The sequence below is a fragment of the Hemicordylus capensis genome, chromosome 6 (genome assembly GCF_027244095.1).
Source record: "Hemicordylus capensis ecotype Gifberg chromosome 6, rHemCap1.1.pri, whole genome shotgun sequence".
Lineage (NCBI taxonomy): Eukaryota > Metazoa > Chordata > Lepidosauria > Squamata > Cordylidae > Hemicordylus > Hemicordylus capensis.
In genome coordinates, this window is record NC_069662.1 from 115,676,802 (window position 1) to 115,696,914 (window position 20,113).

The window sequence follows — 20,113 nt, forward strand, 5'->3', positions numbered from 1 at the left end:
AAACAACAATACAAGCCTGTTTAGCTGACTTTCATACCAGAAGCAGATGCAGGGCTGTCAAGGTTTATTTTAATGCAAAGTTTGAAAACTATTTTTTTCTGGTTTTGCCTTCTGGTTTATTTTTAAATATTTTCAAAGTTTCTAAAACAACAAGGAATATACAACACTATGTTTACCATCTGGGCATATCTCAACCCTTTTCAAACACAAAATTCATTTAAATACCTTTCCCCCCTTCCTACCGTAGTACATAAAAGGCAAATGAGGACTCCCAGGAAAGCTGGTCATCTATAATAACCCACTATGTTGCTCTTAATCATTCTTTCATTCAGAATAATAAACAGAGCAGAAAATGGCCCTATGGTTCTTAAAAGGATTAATATAGTTCAGATTACAGAATGAATGATTTATATTTTCATTTATACCTACCATGTTAAAAACAGTGGTCAATATCCAGACTAAGGAAGCACTGGTACTGTGTAAGAAGAAGCAGCACTCCCAAAGGCTTTGACTAATTCAGCAATGGCAATTGCACACAGAGTGGCAAATTTCAGTGACCATCCATTCCCCTGGAAATACTCTGTGCTGCACAAAAATATGTGCCTGAGGGTCACACAGTGCTCAGGGATATATTTTTTGTGACACAGAGCACTTCCAGGAGAAGGGGAGTGTTATGAGATTTGCTCTCATCCATACGACCCATATGAGAAATTTGTCCTCCTCCATACAAGTACGGTGCCACACACTGTAACTCCTGAGGAGTAACTGCCAACACTTCTCATATAGCATCAGCACTTCCTTTGTCTGGATGATGGCCAGTAATTGGAAATGTGGTAGAATGGCAATGGTAAACCCCTCCTGTATTCTGCCAAAAAACCCCACATGGTTCTGTGGTCTCCGGGAGTTGACACCAACTCGACGGTACAACTTTACCTTTTTACTACTACTACTACTACTACTACTACTACTACTATACTGACCTTCAACCAAAGTTCTCAAAGAGGTTTACATAGAAAAATAAAGTAATACATCAATAAGATGGCCCCCTGGCCCCAATGGGTTCAAGTCATGGAGCAATTAAAAACAATCCAAATTCCCACAGATCATATTCGGGCTGGACTGTATCCAAAAAGGACAAGATCCTTTCAATCCAGGCATTCTATTTCAATCCAAGAACTCTGGTTTAACTGGTTTGTGGGTTGGGTTATAAAATTAAAACGTTACTTTCTGTGACAAGGAAGTTAATGCCTAATTCAATTCTCCTGTGCTGCTTACAGCAGCCTCCAATACATGTAACTGATGTGGAGTGTGGGAAGACAACACTTGATTGATCAGTCATACAATTATTGGGCACATTCTTTTTGTAACAATGAAATCTGATTGTTTATGCACAAGACTTGTACCCCACGGCAGTACTATGGCAGAAGAAGTACCACGGCAGCTTACAAAATTAAAATTTCCAGTGAAAGTCTCAACAATACAAGAAATCTATCAAAAATCTAAAATGCTGATATAAAATACAGAGAACAAAGGCACAAGCACTGAGAGAGAAAATAAAAACCATCAATCTAAAATGCCCACTGTATACACGATCGTTTTGAACATTGTGTTAAATTTTAATTTAAATGTTTTTATTGTAAACTGCCCAGAGACAAAGGTTTTGGGTGTTATATAAATATGTTAAACAAATACACACACACACACACACACACACTCCTTCACCAGCTCTTTACAACAGGCAAGTGATCAGGCCTTCATGAGCCTTGTGCCCCCAAACCGCCTTGGGGCTATCTTTTAATGAAAGGCGGTATAAAAATGCAAAAATAAATAAATAAATAAATAAATAAATAAATAAATAAATAAATTTACCAACAGTAAAACTGTGGGGGCATAGTTAACTGATGATCTGAAAAAATCCTTAGAGTCAACAATAAGGATGGAGTATGTGAGGCTTGCTCCTCCTTGCTGGATCAGGCGGCTTGAGATGCATCCCGTTCCGCTAGCACACGCAGGCTGCCCCGAGCTCCATGTGGGAAAGAGGTGAGCCCCATTCGGACATGAAGGTAATCATCACACCCAGCCCTTTCTGGACAGGAGAGGGTTAAGCCCAATACAAAGGTTCATCTGGAGCTTCTTCCCAAGTGGGTAGCCCAGGTTTTAAATCCAGGTCAAAAGTCAGGAAGGAGAGAAACAGCTCCTCTCCTGCCTTTTCATTTGATCATCTGTGCCACTTCCACTTATTCAAGTGCTCCAAGGGCTGGTGACCATAGAATCCAGGGGAAAGCGGGGCCAGGGAGAGCTACAGTGCTGCACTGAGGATAGCTGCTTCTCCAGAGCATTGTGGGATACGAGAGGACTTCCTCCTCCTGAACCCACTTTGGGAGTCTGCTGCCACACCAGTCATGTGGGTGCGTGAACCGTGAGCCCCAAAGAGTCTCCAATTGTCTGGGTGAATGCAGGTAGGATCCTGCCTTCCCCCGCCCAGCCCAGCCCCACTTTAGTCATGAGAATTACCTCATTATGTCGCATGAGAATACAGATGTTTGTACACTCATACATGTGATGGTGTGAATGACTGTCTGCATCCATTTAAAAAACGAGGTCCCTCAAATGCATTGCACAATTCAGAAGTGCTCTGCTGTACATGGGTTCAACATAATGTGAATAACTCACTTTTGTACAGATCTGTACCTACTTACGATTTACACTCGTGGTATGAGCACTGAACATGAAGTGTGAATAAGGCTAAGGATAAACATGCAACAAACAACACACAGAGTATGTACCACCATTCTCACCCACCATCACCCATCATATCCAGGCCACAGCCCTGTTGCTTTTAATTGCTACCAGTAGAGGTGGGCCTTGAACACCTAGCACAGTAGCACCACAAAGGCCAAGGTGAGTTCTAGCAAAACTGAAGTCCAGCTCTCTTCCTGGGAGCTCCCTGAACTCTTGTAGCACCTAACCCAGTTGGAAGACTCCTGCTCATGGTTATTCCTTGCTCAGAATCCTGTGGATGAATGACTTGGACCTCGTCCCTGGCATTTGGCAGTGCATTTGCCTGACCTCCGACCATGGCAGGCTGAGCAGTGGGCTTGTTTTTGTTCCAGTGCTGACTGCAGCTCTGGCTTTATCTGACCCGTGGGGATATATATACACAAGATAGAGACAGAGCAAGAGGGAGAAAGTGCAATCACTGCTGCCACAAAGGGACCATAAACATGCTGCATCCAGAAACAGCAGGTGGCGGGGGCTAGGGAGAAGAGGGCTTGAGTGGCAAAATATCAGGAACGTACCATGGAAGGTCCAGTAAAAGGGTGAAAATACAATAGGTCAGAGAAACACAAGAGCCAGAAGGTACTATAATGTTAAAGATTAAAAAAGACAACAAGAGTAGTAAATAGGAGAATTCCACCCATTCAGGCTTGGAATTTTGCTAGTTAACAATGAACGATTTTCCCCTTTTATTTTTCAAACCTAATTCCATGTCTTTCTCAGACTCTGTGGTCTCCCGATTATGTCATTAGAAGTACAACAAGATCTAATCCACTATGCCTCATAACCCCACATACATACTGAACAACCCTCACCTTCCCATCTGCTTGCTTTTCTCCAGGCCTGTTCCTCCTACTTACCCTTTTCATTGTTTTGGCAGCAGCATCAGGAGAATGGAGGGACATCTTTCTCTCTCCCCCCTCCACCGATTCCTATCATGTCATAAAGGATGTGTACCAGATGCAAGAAGTTCTAGGAACGGCAGTTTTTCAGCACTACTAACATGGGCCAGTGCCACTGGGGGGAAATGCCAATTCCCAGTCACCTTGCATCAGCATGTCACTATCACAACATGCCAGACATTGGAGAGGTGGGAAAGAGATACCCTTGGAACAAAAATGGTAAGGTAGTGAGAGGATGTGGGGAGGCAGGGGGTTGAAATTATGTATGGCAGGCAGGCAAGCAGGAAATGAGACAGGGCTGAAGTTCTACAACCTGGATTAAAATCTGAGCTGCAGAATAATGTATTTAAGGAAGCGCCTTAAGAACATAAGAACAGCCCTGCTTGATCAGGCCCAAGGCCCATCTAGTCCAGCATCTGGTTTCGCACAGTGGCCTTCTTTTTCATTAACCCCACCACCTATTAAGATCAAGGGGGAAGGTCCGGTTGCAGTTTATTTATTTATTTATTAGATTTAGATACTGCCCTTCCAAAATGGCTCAAGGCGGTTCACAACATGTTAAAAACAATTAAAACAAATTAACAATTAAAATCAAACTATTAAAACACAATAAAACCAATAAAACAGCTAAAAGCCCTGAAAATCTGAGCAACAGTTTAAAACAATTAATCATTTAAAACTCTGGAAGGCCAGGCCAAATAAGTACGTTTTAAGGGCTCTCTTGAAGGACAGCAATGATCTCAAATTATGAATTTCTGCCGAGAGTGCATTCCATAGCCCAGGAGCAGCTACAGAGAAGGCCCGCCTCTTCGTCGCCACCAGACGAACTGGTGGCAACTGGAGACGGACCTCCTCAGATGACCTTAATGTGCAGTGGGGATCATGTAAAAGAACATGCTCTCTTAGATAACTCGGACCTAAGCCATTCAGGGCTTTAAAGGTAATAACCAGCACTTTGTTTTTTGCCCGGAAACATATTGGCAGCCAGTGTAGCTGTTTCAAAACAGGCATAATATGGTCTCTCCGGGTTGCCCCAGAGACCAACCTGGCTGCCGCATTCTGAACTAACTGAAGTTTCTGGACTACGTACAAAGGCAGCCCCACGTAGAGCGCATTGCAGTAGTCAAGCCGGGAGGTTACCAGCTGATGCACCACTGTTTTGAGGTCATCCTCTCCGAGGAATGGGCGCAGCTGTAGAATCAGCTGAAGCTGCTAGAAAGCACTCCTGGCCATGGCCTCCACCTGAGATACCAGGGTGAGGCCTGGGTCCAGGAGTACTCCCAAGCTGCTCACCTGCTCCTTTTGGGGGAGTGTAACCCCATCCAGCACAGGGAGATCTAACTCACCCCTCAGATTCTGAGCCCCCACAATGAGCACCTCCATCATGCTTGGATTCAGCTTCAATTTGTTCTCCCTCATCCAGCCCATGTTCTCCCTCATCCACCACCAACAAGCCCAGATACCACTGGCTTGTTGGTGGTGACACCAAACCGGGCCTTCTCTAGGGTTGCCCCAGGGCTATAGAACATGCTCCCAAATGAAATCAGAATCTCCCCATCTTTGGCTGTTTTTAAGCTACTCAAGAAAACAAATACGAATATTTATATACTGCTTTTCAATTAAAAGCTTCCAAAGCAGTTTACATAGATATAAATAAATACACTAATAAGATGGCTCCCTGTCTCCAAAGGCCCACAATCTAAAATGAAACATAAGATCGACACCAGCAACAGCCACTGCTGTGCTGGGGATGGACAGGGTCAGTTGCTCTCCCCCTGCTAAATAAAGAAAATCACCACTTTGAAAAGGTGCTTCTTTGATCAGTTAGCAGGGGAGCAAACACACCTATCTCATCAGGCTTTTCATTTATAGTGTTTTAAATATTTATTGGTAGTTATTTTAATTTGTTTTATATTATTTAAGGTTTTAATTGTTGTGTTTTAAATTTGTAAACCGCCAAGAAAATTTATATGGAGTGGTATATAAGTGTGAGAAATAAATAATGTCTGAGTCATAATGCTTAACTTGCACTGGAGGTGACACACATGGCAGATTTGGCTTCTGAGATATGCTGGGGGGGGGGAAGTCTAGTGGTATCACTAAGCAAGAGGCAAAAACATGGTAGCTGGGAAAAGAATAAACCGATAGTGGGGGGAGCAGAAGAAAAGCAGGTTAAAGAATTGGGAACAAACAACAAATTAAGCTAGAGGAAGAGAACAGGAGAGAACTGAATGAAGAGAAAGAGTAAGTTAGTATGTGGGCATCAAAAAAAACTTCCACTAATAGAAGAGAACAAGAAAGCTGAATACACAACAATGGAGTATGGGCAAAAGCAGAGACACAATAAAAGGACTAAACCACTGGTACCCAGTGGATAAAAGAGAAGGAAAGAATAGGGTGGGGAAGATCAAGGTGACTTCTTGTTATGGATCACCTCCACCCAGCCACAGTGTTGGGCTTAAGGAACCTGCAAGTGACGCATGCTGGGTTGCCTTCAAACATAGCAGAACAGCAGCAGGTCACACTATCTGGAAATGCTGGCTTTGTCCTTGCAAGTAGGTGCACTGCAGCCCTGCCTTTTTCTGTTGCATCCAAGAACTGCCAAGCACTTATCACTTCTCTGCACTGTGATGTACGACATATGAAGTGACCTTTCACCCATCCTGCACATTTAACAAATTTGCTCACCAATTAACATAATGGCTTTCTGTAACCAAGGGCTCTCTGGAGATTATCAAAGGAGGTGAGCACGGCAGGGTGTGAAACTTAGGGCAGGTCCAGTGGAAATGCAGCTAACAAGATTAATGGGTGCCACTCTTTCTCCCCTTCCTCTCCCTCTTCAAAAACAGAGATACTCTTACTGTACTGTTACGATAGACTTGATCCTTGCTGTCCCTTGCTGATGGAACACGAGTGCCTCCAATCTCAGCTCCTCTCATTATTAACAAGGGGCAGTCTGCTTCTGAAATTCTAGAAGGGGGTGGCCAGCCTGAGGCTCAACTGGGGGTGAAGGGAGGAGTTGTCCAATAACAGCTGGAGAGTCTCAGCTTGGCCACCCCTGACCTAGAATGTAGCTGGTATTTCCCACAGGTAGAGCAGGAACCACATGTAAATCTGGCAGGCAAAAGCAGCCCCTATCAGATTCATAGTGCAGAGATTCTTCTGGCAAGCTGACGAAAATGTGACAGGAGTTCTCTGTTGGAGCGGGAAGATTTGCCTCTACTTGCTCATAAAGGAACATTTCCTCCTCCCTACTACCACTGCTTCTGTCACATAACTTGAAGTGTGCCCTGGAGCTACAGAATAGCTAGAATTTCTTTTGGAGACAAGATTGCTACACTCCAGAATCAGTTTTTTTAAAACAACAACAACAAACCAGGAGCCCTTGCAGTTTAAAGAAGATTTCTTGAATTAAGAGGGGAGTTTTATCTGAATGCAGCTCCTAGCTAGGGATTATCTGTATAAAATTATATTTTTATTAAGTAAATACATAAAAAGTAAGTATAAAACAGTGAGCAAGCCAGAGCCTTTGGACAGGGTGGTAGAGAAGTGCAATAAATAAATAATAAATAAAATCACTCATTTATCAAAATAATCTAGTATGCAACCATCTGACTAATCAGGAGTAGTGGAAACAGGGAGTGCCAATTACCATGCAGGATGCTTATCAGGATTTATGCAGAAGTGGAATACATAAATATTAGTAAGCATATTCACAAAGCTCAGCAATGGGAATCCTATTGCAGTTTAACCCTCTCCTCTCTAAATGTGTGCCTAAATCAAAAATTGTAGAGAATTCATTTGTATAATGTGAACTCCCTTTTTCAAAACTTATAGGAATCGTCTGCCAAAAAATCAGAGAACCATGAAACTGTTTTATCAGTCATGTGCCTGAAAAGAAGGCACAAACTAATGTAATTTAAAATGGTAAGTGCTGAAAAAGAATATGAAGTAAAATATCGTGTTTCAAAAGGCAGTGGGGGGGGGGGACTGCTGCCTTTCAGTAGTGTCTTATTTTAAAAGAACAAATATACATATACACACACACACATACACACACACATATATATCTCAAGAAAGATCTTAATGCTTTCAAAGCTTAAGTCAAAAGGATTAGGGTTTTTTCTAGCTGGAATAAAAAAGTGGTTACATTATACTACACCGTTTGGGGAAATTTTCCACAGGGATTGAGATCTAAGAAGCTGTTAACACTTCTGTGCATGTGGCTTAGCTGGTAATTTCACCATATATTTCATGATTGGCTTAGTTTTTAGTAGGCAATCCAGTTCTACATTTCTTTTCAAACTACTGCTGATAATGGATACATCAAATTTCAGAAGCACCTGGCTGTGGAGAGTGCAAAAAACACACATAAGAGGGAGATGAAAGCCCATTCTAACCCATCTCAGAAAACTTGACCCTTCAAAGTGGAATGATATTTTAAATTCCATATTTCTATTCAAATCTTGGTATATAAACACCAGCAGGGTTTTGTTTTGTTAATATTGTTTGTTTCTTACAAAATCAGCTACTAATTTTTAGTCCTCTTCTCCTTTGCTTAGGAGGAAAAAAGGCTTATTTTAAATAAATAGTTCCTTAAACTTGGTGTGACAAGGGTTGTAAAAAGCCGAACTATATTACAGGGAGCATTTTGTATTTTGTGTATTTTTCAAAATAAATGAAAATTAAGAAGGTGAGAATCCCTTAAGGAGTAGTAACATCACAAGGTTCAAACAGAAAACAAAGCGGGGACAGGGGTGGGGAGACAAAATGGTCTTTGTTTTTAAGTAGTTATTTTATTATCTTTTGGTATGAATCCTCTTTGGTATGGCTGACTGGGAAACAGTGCTCAGGAAAGAGTCCAAATGGCAACAGCACTAGAATGTACTCGTGTTACTTGCACTAGTGATCTTGATGCAGAATATGCAGTGAGTAAAACAGGCAACACAACAGAAATGCAAACTTGGAAGTCATATGGAAAATACAGAGGGGAATTGAGAGACTAATAATAGGAGTGATCAAATAAGACAGATTGGGTCTGACTCATCTAAGAGGCATACCCATGCCTCGTGAGCGCTCAGACTGTATGCAGGCCCATTCATAGTAATGCCATTGGTGTGCCCAGTTAAAACTTGGCACACATGTAGGGAGGTATTCTCAGTAGCTCACCTCAGTGGCTCAGTGCCTCAGGAGATCCATTACAAGGAAGCATGGAAAAAGGACATTCAAATGCACGGACGTCCAAGTGTTTTCCACCACTGCTCGCAAAGTGCAAAGGGGGAGCTGCGAGATGCATGAACTGTCTGAACATCAGGAACACAGGCATCCCTGTGAAGAGATGCACAAGCATCTTTGTCCAGTGTTTTAAAAGATTCTCATGTAATGTCACCACCTTATATTGCTGGTCTTGTTATTGTTGTTGTTTTTAATCACTAGCTGACAGCCTGACTTACAAAGCACATGAAGGAAGCATGAGCAGTCCACAGGGATGTATTTTCAGGGGCTACAGAGCATTTCAGTAAGAAACTGAGATCGACAAAAATATGTGCAAGCACCTAGGCTGCTTTACTGTGACATGCAATAAATGCAAGCATGCTCCCTTTGCTGCACACACGCTTCATACAGCAGGGTGTCGGCAGCTGCTTTTATTATTATTTTTAGATATATCTTTGCTTTGTAAGCCATTTTATGATTTTATACTAAAAATGGGCTTGAGGTCATTGGAGGCTGCCCATCTGCCTCCAAGGCCCTTGGCTCCAGTTCTGGAAACAGATTTTGACTCTTAGAACCCTCCAGGGAGTCCAGACATGGAACCGACCCCTCACAGAGTGGAGAACTTTTCACAAATACCTTTCTTGAAATTCAAAACTTAAAGCAACCTAGGAATAAACCCATTTTTAACAATAAATCAGGCTCAATCTGATTCTGGCTTTGAACCTCTGGCACCTACTACCTATTCTGTATCTACTGAAACAGAAATTTAATAGGGTTATCCAAAGCAGTCCCAATTCAAATAAGTAGCACGCTTGGCTTTAAAAGACCCCAGTTCAAATCAGCACTTTGGGTGGCAATTCCCACTTCATTTGGCTGCAATTTGGGGTTATGATTTGAATTAGGATGTAGACCTAAAACTTCACTCCATCACCTGCTGCCTTTGCAGCAGCCTCTGAAGAATGTTACTGTTCTCAAGACATCTGCTGCACCTTTCCCAGAATTCCAGAGATGGATGGGAAACTTTCTTCTGGGAGTCTTTTTCAAAAATGAAGCGATGGAAGATGTTGCTCCTTCACCACCAGGAGCAACAGACAGTTGAAAGAGAATTCTCCCTGCCTTCTGCACGTCAGGTAAGTACATAACAGAATTCCAGGCAAGTCAAAGCAGCTCAGTTCAGCAGATTTGACCCAAATCAGTCGTGGCCTGATTCGGGTTGGACTGAAGCTGCCTAACTAAGTTGGTCTGATTTGATTCAATTGCTTCACACCACCTTAATATGGGCTTTATAGGACAAACTGAGGCATCTCCAAATGTTTGAGGGCAACAAAAATACAATTATTAAGTGCCCATTTGGAGTGGTTGAAAAACAACTGGAGAAAATAACCAAAACAAGGACCTTCAGACTGAAATTGAGAAGGTCTGGAAAAAGAAAACAATAGTGGTGCCAACAGAGAACACCATCTCGACAGACTGGGCATCAAAAATTTTACAACGCATCAACTATAGAAGGCCACACTACTAAGGACAGCACGAATACTATGAAGATATATTTAATTCTTCTTTAGTTAGCCTAGACCCTTGGAAAGGGCCCAGTAATTAAAGTACCAAAATTGAAAGGCTGTGGCAGAAGAAGACCAAAATAATCCCAATAGTAATTAATTTGGCACCCTAGGTGCAATTTCAAAACATCTTGAAGAGCACCTCAACACCATAGCGGCCACAGAAATCACCCAGCCAACTACAAAAAACAACTCTACTGGGAAGAGCCTACATTTTGTGGCAATACCTATAATAACAACAATATTGATAACAAAATTCTGGCACCCCAGGTCCTTGGGAAGGACTCAATGTCTGGATAAAACAAACCAGTCAATAACACCTGTTTGACTGTGCAAACAAGAAATCATCATCATCATCATCATCTAGAGACGCTAGATCGTAAGACTAGGAAAATAATGACCATCAATCATGCTCTGCACCGCCATAGTGATGTCGATAGGCTATACCTCCCTCGCAGCTCAGGTGGAAGAGGAATGCTGCAAGTCCATCAAACAGTAGAGGAGGAGAAAAGAGGCATTGAAGAATATATCAAGGACAGTGAAGAAGATGCACTTAAAATGGTCAATAACGCGAAACTATTCAACACCAATGAAACAAAGCAGGCCTACAAGAAAGAACAAGTCAAGAACCGAGCAGAAAAATGGGAAAATAAGCCGCTGTATGGTCAATATTTGCACAATATAACTGGAAAATCAAACATCACCAAGACCTGTCAGTGGCTTAAGAATGGCAACTTGAAGAAAGAAACAGAGGGTTTAATATTGGCTGCACAATAACAGGCATTAAGAACCAATGCAATAAGTGCAAAAATCGAAAAATCAACAACAAACAGCAAGTGCCGCCTTTGTAAAGAATCAGATGAAACAGTGGACAACCTAATCAGCTGTTGTAAAAAGACCACACAGACTGATTACAAACAAAGGCATGACAAGGTAGTAGGGATGATACATTGGAACATCTGCAAAAAATACAAGCTACCTGTAGCCAAAAATTGGTGGGACCATAACATTGAAAAAGTTGTAGAAAATGAAGATGCAAAAATATTATGACTCCAAACAGACAAACTTTTGACTCCAAACAAACATCTACAACACAATATACCAGCTATAACTGTAGTCAAGAAGAAAGAAAAACAAGTTAAAATAATCGACATAGAAATACCAGGGGATAGCAGAATAGAAGAAAAATAAATAGAAAAAACAACAAAATACAAAGATCTACAAATTGAAATTGAAAGACCCAAATAATCCCAGTGGTAATTGGCGCCCTGGGTGCAATTCCAAAACACCTTGAAGAGCACCTCAACACCATAGGGGCCACAGAAATCACCATTAGCCAACTACAAAAAGCAACTTTACTGGAAACAGCCTATATTCTGCGATGATAACCATAATAACAGCAACAATATTGATAATAAAATTCAGCCATTCCAGGTCCTTGGGAAGGACTCGATGTCTGGATAAAACAAACCAGTCAATAACACCTGTCTGACTATGTAAACAAATAATAATAATAATAATAATAATAATAATAATAATATAGTCTCAATAATATAGTCTTGTGCCAACAGCACAAAAGTAGGAAAGACTACAAGCTATGCTTTTCTTCAGCGCTCGTTAAAAAGTATAAGGCAACATTCTTACCAAACTCATATGAGCTCATGTGGAAGTGCAAATAAGAACTTTTTCTTCACAAAGGCATTTGGTTTTAGGAGTTAACGCTCGATTGTGGGTGTATGCATGTCGATACAAGTGAAATATAGTATTAATAAATAAAAGCAAATGTCACGGTATTTCAAACGGGAAATCAGAATATCAGCAGATTCTTTATGTGAAAGTGCCATCACACTTCCTTGGAGAATACGTCCTTATACACTCCTTGTCAAAGTAGCAAGTTTATCTAGCAACAACATTATTGCTTATCAGGTGACTACTACATTTGTCCAAAGTCTGACCTTCTCAACATTTATTTACATACTGTATGTAGATATTCCCTCTGTAACTTGTTGGGAACTGAATTGAAGAGACAGTAACAGAATCCAGTGAATCTAGGGCAAAGCCGAAAGCTGAATTTGAACATACATCCTAGCACTGTCTGCTGAACCACAATGGGCTGATTCAATATACATGTTCAAAACACATGATGACTGTAAGATCAAGAACTTTTGTACCTCATAAGGTCTCCACAAGTGCAATGCTTTACAGCAGTCAGTTCATATATTCATCTGCCAGCCAGCAAGGGCTGAGTAGCAATGTGATGTGAAATCAAGGGATGTACAAATACATGTAACTTGCCTACTGTTCTACACATTCCCGTTTTACATATGGGACATGTTCAGGTATGATTACCAGTTTATTGGTATTAGTACATACTGGGGCCATTCACATGACTTACTAGGCAGGTGGAAGGCTCCACAAACCTTGCCTTCCCCCCAGACTATGGTTGGGTTTTGTTTTTTGTTGTTGATGACTTCTACATGATTAGCCCTGCTCCGTGCAACATGGAGCAGGGAGGATTGCTCTGAAGCTGGGACGAGTTGCTCCAGCCTCCAGGAATCCCACAATGCACTGCGTTCCAAGCGCAGTGCACTGGGGAATTTCCCTAGGGGATGGGCGCTCTAGGCTTTCCATCTCTGTATCAGCATAAGCTACAAGCAGCTCGCGCTGACACACGATCCCTGACAGCTGAGTTAAGGACACTATGCACCCTTAACCTCAGCTAAGAGCTGACCTGCAGGGTTTGGTGCCAAAACATTTCTTTTTCTCTCAACCCCCCCCCCTTTTTTAAGGTGGTGTTTTAGCACTGGTTCCACAATCCTGATGTAGATACTGTACAACTACCACCCCATCTGATGAATTAAAATAATCATTAAGTTGGCAAGAAGTAATAAAACAATTTAAACTTACATTCCAAAAGATCTAGGAGGGTGGCCCAGAGCTCCACAAGAAGGTCCCAAAGGTTTACTTCAAAATATGCCCTTTCTTGCTGTGCATACGGCATACCACAAAATACCTAGCAGTTTAGGATTTCAAACTAAGACAGCCTTTGGAATGTTCAAGTTGACTCAAGACAGGGAAGCACCTGTACACAATTTGTGAATGATCTCACTCCGACATGGCTCTCAGTGATGGTAATTCAAGCTATACGATGGGGTCATGGACAAATCAGCTGTGGAAGTATTCCAGATTTCCTGGCTTTGAACTCTTCCCACAATATTTGATAGAACTCACCAAAAAACATAATAGAATGAGATAATATAACAGGGACAGCTTTATGCTTTAGGCAGCTCTTGCGGACTGCTGAGTTGCTGGGTTAGTCTGCTACAAAACATATCATAGTTTAATTGTCATGCTTTGTTTTCCAAGATCCCCGGGGAATATCTGGCGATTGCTTGGAGCCAGTGCTTAATTTCAAAAATAAGAGGTACCATGGCTGAAGCCTCTCCGGCAAGTCGCATGCATGGCTCAGAAAACTCTCCCTAATCCTTGATATGTGGGGATAGATTGTTTCCTCCATAGTGAAGAAAAGGCCTTTTGCACATGTTCAGAGGACCCTATTTTGTTTCTTCTCATTTTATGTGTTAGGAGGCTTATCTCTGGCATTGAAAATAGGTACCCAAACTAAATACTTGTTCCAGTTAAGCCCCGTCTTCAGCATTTGTGAAATCATTCTTGTACCATTCAAAACTCCTCTAGCTTGTTGCCTAACTATTCTACACTTTTCCCCAAAATAAACTGAACTCATTTCCAAGAAAACATAGTTAGGAGGGCTGTGATATAATGATGACTAACTAAAAAGGAATTTCTTCATCAAAAACATAACTTATATATAAGTTGTACATCACTTATACAAATATGTATTGTATCTTGTATACTTTTAAGAGTAAACTTGTAAACTTGTTTTACTTGTAAGAGTAAAATGTGTTTTACTCTTACACCAATAAAAGTAAAATACAACATTATTCACTGGGACTGTCTATTCCAAAATAATAATTTCTTGATTATCAAGTTAGCAGCAGAGGGAAACAAGTATCCGCCCTCAAGTACTATTTAACAAATTACTCCAAAACAAAACATCACCTACAGAATGTGTTGAGGTGTAATTAATTGGTAAAATGCTGACTTTTTTAAAGCTTGCAGTAAACAATTTAAACATGTGTTAAGTTCCCAAAGAGCACCGAAGCTATACTTAAATGATTCAAAACCACTTGATTTTAAGACTCCGTGGTTATTGTCAGCAGAATTTGTGGAATAGCTTTTTTAAATATATATGAATTATTTACCAGCCTAACAGCATGAGCCTAGACATGTTTACTTAGAAGTAAGCTCCACTTTAATTGCTTGCTAGTAAATTTGCTTAGGATTTCAGTCTGAGGTCATGATCCATAGCATGCTTTCTCAGGAATAAATGCTGATGAAATTATGAGATTTACTTTCAGGAAAATGTGTTTGTGATTGGCCTGTGAATTTAATTCTTGTAAGTTAAACTGGCAAGAAATCACTACACTTGCAAAATATTCACTGACTCCTATAGTATAGTCCCACTACTATTAATCATGATATTTATAATTTATTGAGCACTTAAATAAAACTCAAGATGGTATACAATTAATGAAAAGACAACTGGCTCTGCCCACAAACTTATACGCTCATAACACATTATGTTGCACACACACACACACACACACACACCCCTTTATTAATTTAAATTTAAGGTGCTGCTTTACATAAGTTAACATGAAGTTTGGCTTCACACATAAATAGTTCATGTTTCTTTCAGATATTCGAATATGCTAAATGAAATTTAAAATTAAAGTGAGCAGCTATGTTTCCTAATTTAAAATAGACATTTTGCTTTAATCGTGCATGTTTAATTGGCTGAACTGTTTCAAAATCTAGCAGTTTGTGCATTTAACAAGAGGCAAAAAAACAGATCACAATTTTGAATGGACATTTAAACTCAATTCCCACTTCGGCATGATGGGAGTATGCAGGAAGAGGGTTAGGGTGATCTCTTTTAAGAGGCCTTTATTCCAGAGAGCTGTGAGTATAATTTCTCCAACTCAGATGTCAAAGTTCTAGAGCGGGTAAACAAGAGAGTCTAGTTTGTTTCTGCTTCTCGCTCCTTCCTAGAGAGGAATTTCGCTGCCAGGCAAGGCATACCCAGTGACGAAGCACAGGGTGACAGCAGCCTCTAATGGCAAATGTGTGCACAAAAATATCATGGCTGAATAGCATTTTGTAAAAAGCAGCTCTCATTTTCACCACCCATAACAGGCCACTCTCTAAATATATACATACCTCCTTTGTACTGAATAAAGGCCCAGTACTGACCACTTTTTAAAAAAAGTGTGTGTGTGTGTGTGTGTGTGTGTGTGTGTTGATTACTGCTAAATATTGTCAACTTTATGATCCTTTACAGGCAAAGAATCCAACTGTTGGAACTGCAATGAGAAGAACAACTGATAAATTGTCCCCATGGAACCTGGACTCAGCTAGGTCTCCTTGGCTTCCAAGCAAATCTGTCAATGTAAACCGAAAGTCAATTCAGTCTGTGTGAAGGTGGGGCAGAGATCAGAGGTATGTTTAAAAAGACGTCAAAAATACAAAATGAAGGACGTGTTTAAATTACAATCTGTCTTAAGAAGGCTGCACACAAAAGGTGACTGATGTGGATTTTAGGTCTTATGTCTCAAGAGCCTACATAATTAGTTCTGTGTAATTCAGGTAAATGGGGGACAAATGGTATTGAGTGGCAGCAAACTGATTAGGAAATGGAACACTAACCTCAGGATCAAAGCTGCAACATCAGCCAATGTGGTGGCAGAATATAGCAGGGGGGATGTTCTCACTTTCAAAACTGTACTTTATTTTGCTAAACACAATAGTACCATAATATTTTCATGAATTAAAAAAGATATGTTGTGATTATTCAACATTCAGTATTGTTCGAGAGAGAGAGAGAGAGAGAGAGAGAGAGAGAGAGAGAGAGAGAGAGAGAGCGCAATGCAGAAAAGAAAAGAAAATTCAGGAAGAGGTAATTTCCACTACTTTAAGAAAATGCAGACAAAAAATGAAGGGTGAAATATGAAAGACATCTTTTTCCCTAAAGGGTAGAAGAAATGTTCATTAATGCAGCACAAACCAACCTCCATAGCTGTATAACTGAAAGGGAATCTCTTGAAAACATTAAATATACTCACTCTTGCTTTATCTTGTTGGTCTGAGAGCTGCTGAACAAAGATGGAGAGTTTTTTTCTTTCTTTCATGAAATTTTTATAAGTAATATATTACTCTCAAGGGTGGTGTTTGCATTTTACATAGAAAAGGCAGAACAGAGGTGATGCCTAAATGAAATTGTAGGTACTGCCTGGCTGATTGGCTACCTGCTTCGCTGGTCACCACATAAAGCCAATACAAGTCCATTTTCAATTGGCTTGGCTTGCTCAGTTTTTCACATAGCTATTTTCTTCAAAGTGCCATCTATGTGCTTTTAAGGGTATAAAGCAGGTCCCTGCCCCCAAGGAGTTTACAGTCTAAAATTCAACACACACACAAGAAAGGAAAAGGAGGAAAGCTAAAGCAGGAGTAAACAGAGCAATATGCAGTCATTTCAGCTGCATATATTTAGGCTGACTTACTTCTTGAAGCTCAGTGCTAACCTTTGCATCGTCTAACTATATAATCTAAAAATTAATATTAAAATAATTACTATATTATACACATTTTCAAAGTACAAATGATTAAGATTAGCTTGAACTTGTAATTAGATTTATTTATTTTTGCTCTGCACATTAAACCTATTCTACCATGAAGAATTTGGATCTTGCATATCAATTTTATACTGATCCCCTGGAAATGTATTTAATTAGATAAATTTGTGCTTTTTCATCTCTCTTCCTGTTTGTTTTTATGCTGCTATTTTAGTAGGGTGTTTACATTTTAAAAATATTGTTTCATTGTTGTTAGCCACTTTGAACACCTCCACATAGGATGGGAAAGGTGAGTAGTAATGTTTTAAAACAAACAGGCATCAGTAGGCCTAGGGTTTATGAACTTCATTCCACCATTAAAAATGAATGATCTGAAAACAATTATTTAAATCAGATTTGATACAAGGATAAACTTTCAATTTTGATGAGCCAACTTGCAATGAGCCAACAATAACTGACTGAACTTATTTTAAAACAAACGTCCTTTTCACTTATTTGAAGCAATTTTGTGGTGATTTTTCTTCTTCTAGAAATACCATTTAATTCTCTGTCCCTCAAGATATCACTGTTCTCATACAGCACACATGTGCTAGACATGAAAAAAACCTGACAAATACGTGACAGATACACAGCCTGCTTTCCCCAAGTTCAGCGCTTATCTGCAGGAGGCAAGCAATTAACCTAAGGAGAGTGTCTTCCTAATCCAGAGGACAAGTGCTAGACCCATACAAAGCATGGGGCATGGCTATGACGCATGGGGGAGCAACCGATGGTCCTTGAGCCAAATATGGCTCAGTACCAAACCAAATATGACTCTTATATTGTTCCTAAAATACCTAATTATTCTATATTTGTATACACTCATTATTTTTTAAACACACTCAGTTTGGATTTGTCAGTGGAGTTTGACAATTCGTCCCACATCTTCACACAGGGAGAATGAGGAAGTGCAGATAGACTTCCCCCAAAACCCAAGCCATTTGTCTTTTAACACATCACAGGCTACGCAGTCAAGTTCAGGTTTCACACCAACTGGAGGAGAGGTGCTTCCCTAACTGACAGCACTACAAGCCTGTGGGTGCGTAGGAATTTATTATCTTTTAATCTGATTGGTCGAGAAATCCTTCCATCATCATATGTGATAGTAAACGCTATGAGCCCCTAACAGTAAAAATGCGGAAGAACAAAAGAGATGGCGAGTACCAAAATTTTCAAAAAGGAGTAGATGAACTTGCATGTATTTGTAAATATGTCAGGGTCTCCACAATGTCTGGTTGTAATGGGAGACTGTCCTCAAGGGGATTTTTAAAAAAAGAGTATTTAAAATGGTAGTTCCTGACAAAACATGCAGCATTTGCCATAAAATACCCCAATAGTGGGGCATGAAAAAGTCTGTGAGGAGCTGAGGTGAAAAATGAACATTGGACACAATTGTCTGCTGGCATGGTAAAGAAAAAGTTGGAGCTTAAATTCTATAAGTTTTGTGGGGTCATGCAGCCTTCTTTGTGAAGGGAAGCCTTTTCCTGTCAGGGATTACATGGAGAGACACATGCTAAAAATCAAGATGTCAATTATCAACAATATTTTCAGTCATGCAAATTGGCATTCTTATACTGGCTCTTCATTGACCACTTGTTCTGAATTTTGATGTAGTTTGGCTCTTTGGTTTGTAAAGGTTGCTGACCCCTACTATGGAGTATGTCTGCACTGGGAATGTAGTTAGCTGGGGAAATTAACCTGTTTCCCCTGGCCCCAGATATATTGCTGAATAATGCTACATAGTTGCAGGATTTTCCCCCTGACTCCCCCCGCCAAATCTAAATCAGCCTTAAGAAGCTAATTGGTTTTGTGCAGAGAATGTTAGGAGGAGGGGCTGCTTAACTATATACCTCCAGTCATTTTACATTCAGAATTGCCTCTCTTGGGGAAAACAAACATATGGGTAAGCCAGCTAGTTTGGGCCTCAGATCTACAACTCACTACTTTCAATGAAATGCTATTCAAGTGGACATCTGGCTCTCACAAAAGCTTCACAAAACAAAAAGGACCAATATAAAACACTTTATATTTTTAAAAAATAATTGTAAGAAGTTAAGAATGTCTTAAAAGGATTGTGCTGCTGGTTCAGACCAAGGTTATCTGTAGTCTACCAAGCTACCTTCAACAGTGCTCTGAGGCTGGGAGACTCACAAACAGGATAGGCTGGCCCACCTGCTAGGCAGACTAGGCGACCACCCATGGCACCAAGCCTGGAGGGGCCCTGACAGTTGGGTCATGGGCACACGCTGGAGTCAGCCAACAAGCCAGCCAGCCAACTGGGTGACCACAGGCAGCTGAACACTCCGCTGGAGCCCGATGGGAGGTTATTACCCACACGAGTGAAGGGGCGGGGAGCGGCAAAACAAGACTTTGCCTGGGGTGCTCCAAACCTTGAACCAGCCCTGGGTGTTATCCATTCTTTGATGTTTTCCCCTACCATGTAATAATCAGAGGTATATTCCTTCTGTACATGTATGCTCAATTTAGCTATCACGGCTGAAAACTATGGATAAACAATGCATTAATCATCGAAAGCTGTCCAAAGTAGAAGCCACGCCTATCATCTGTTACAGAATGCTATCACTCGTCGGTTATGCGAACAAATTTACAGGTTAAACAGAACACTCCATCAGCAACAACCGAACTCAAAAGCGTTTACAGGAAGTCCTCAGCTTAAGACGCTCTGAGTTGAGATGAACAGCACTTAAGATGTTGGTAGATTGCCATGCTGTTTTTTCAACATTACAACACTCGCTACAGGAGAGGAGGCTCTGCTAGATAGTTGCTGGTGTGGGGCTAAATGAGTCACCACAACAGTGGAGACTCAGGCTCACATTTTCATCAAGACAGGCAGTCCCAGTGCCAGTAGCTGCTGAGTCAGAGGTGGCCAAAAGACTGACTTGCCCAT

General features: G+C 40.7%; 1 protein-coding gene across 6 annotated transcripts in view; it reads right to left on the minus strand.

Annotated features, from left to right (window-relative positions):
• The window catches only part of CREB5 (cAMP responsive element binding protein 5), a 358,942-nt gene that overhangs the window by 304,403 nt on the left and 34,426 nt on the right, over positions 1-20,113 (minus strand). The gene's annotated exons all lie outside the window — the stretch shown is intronic.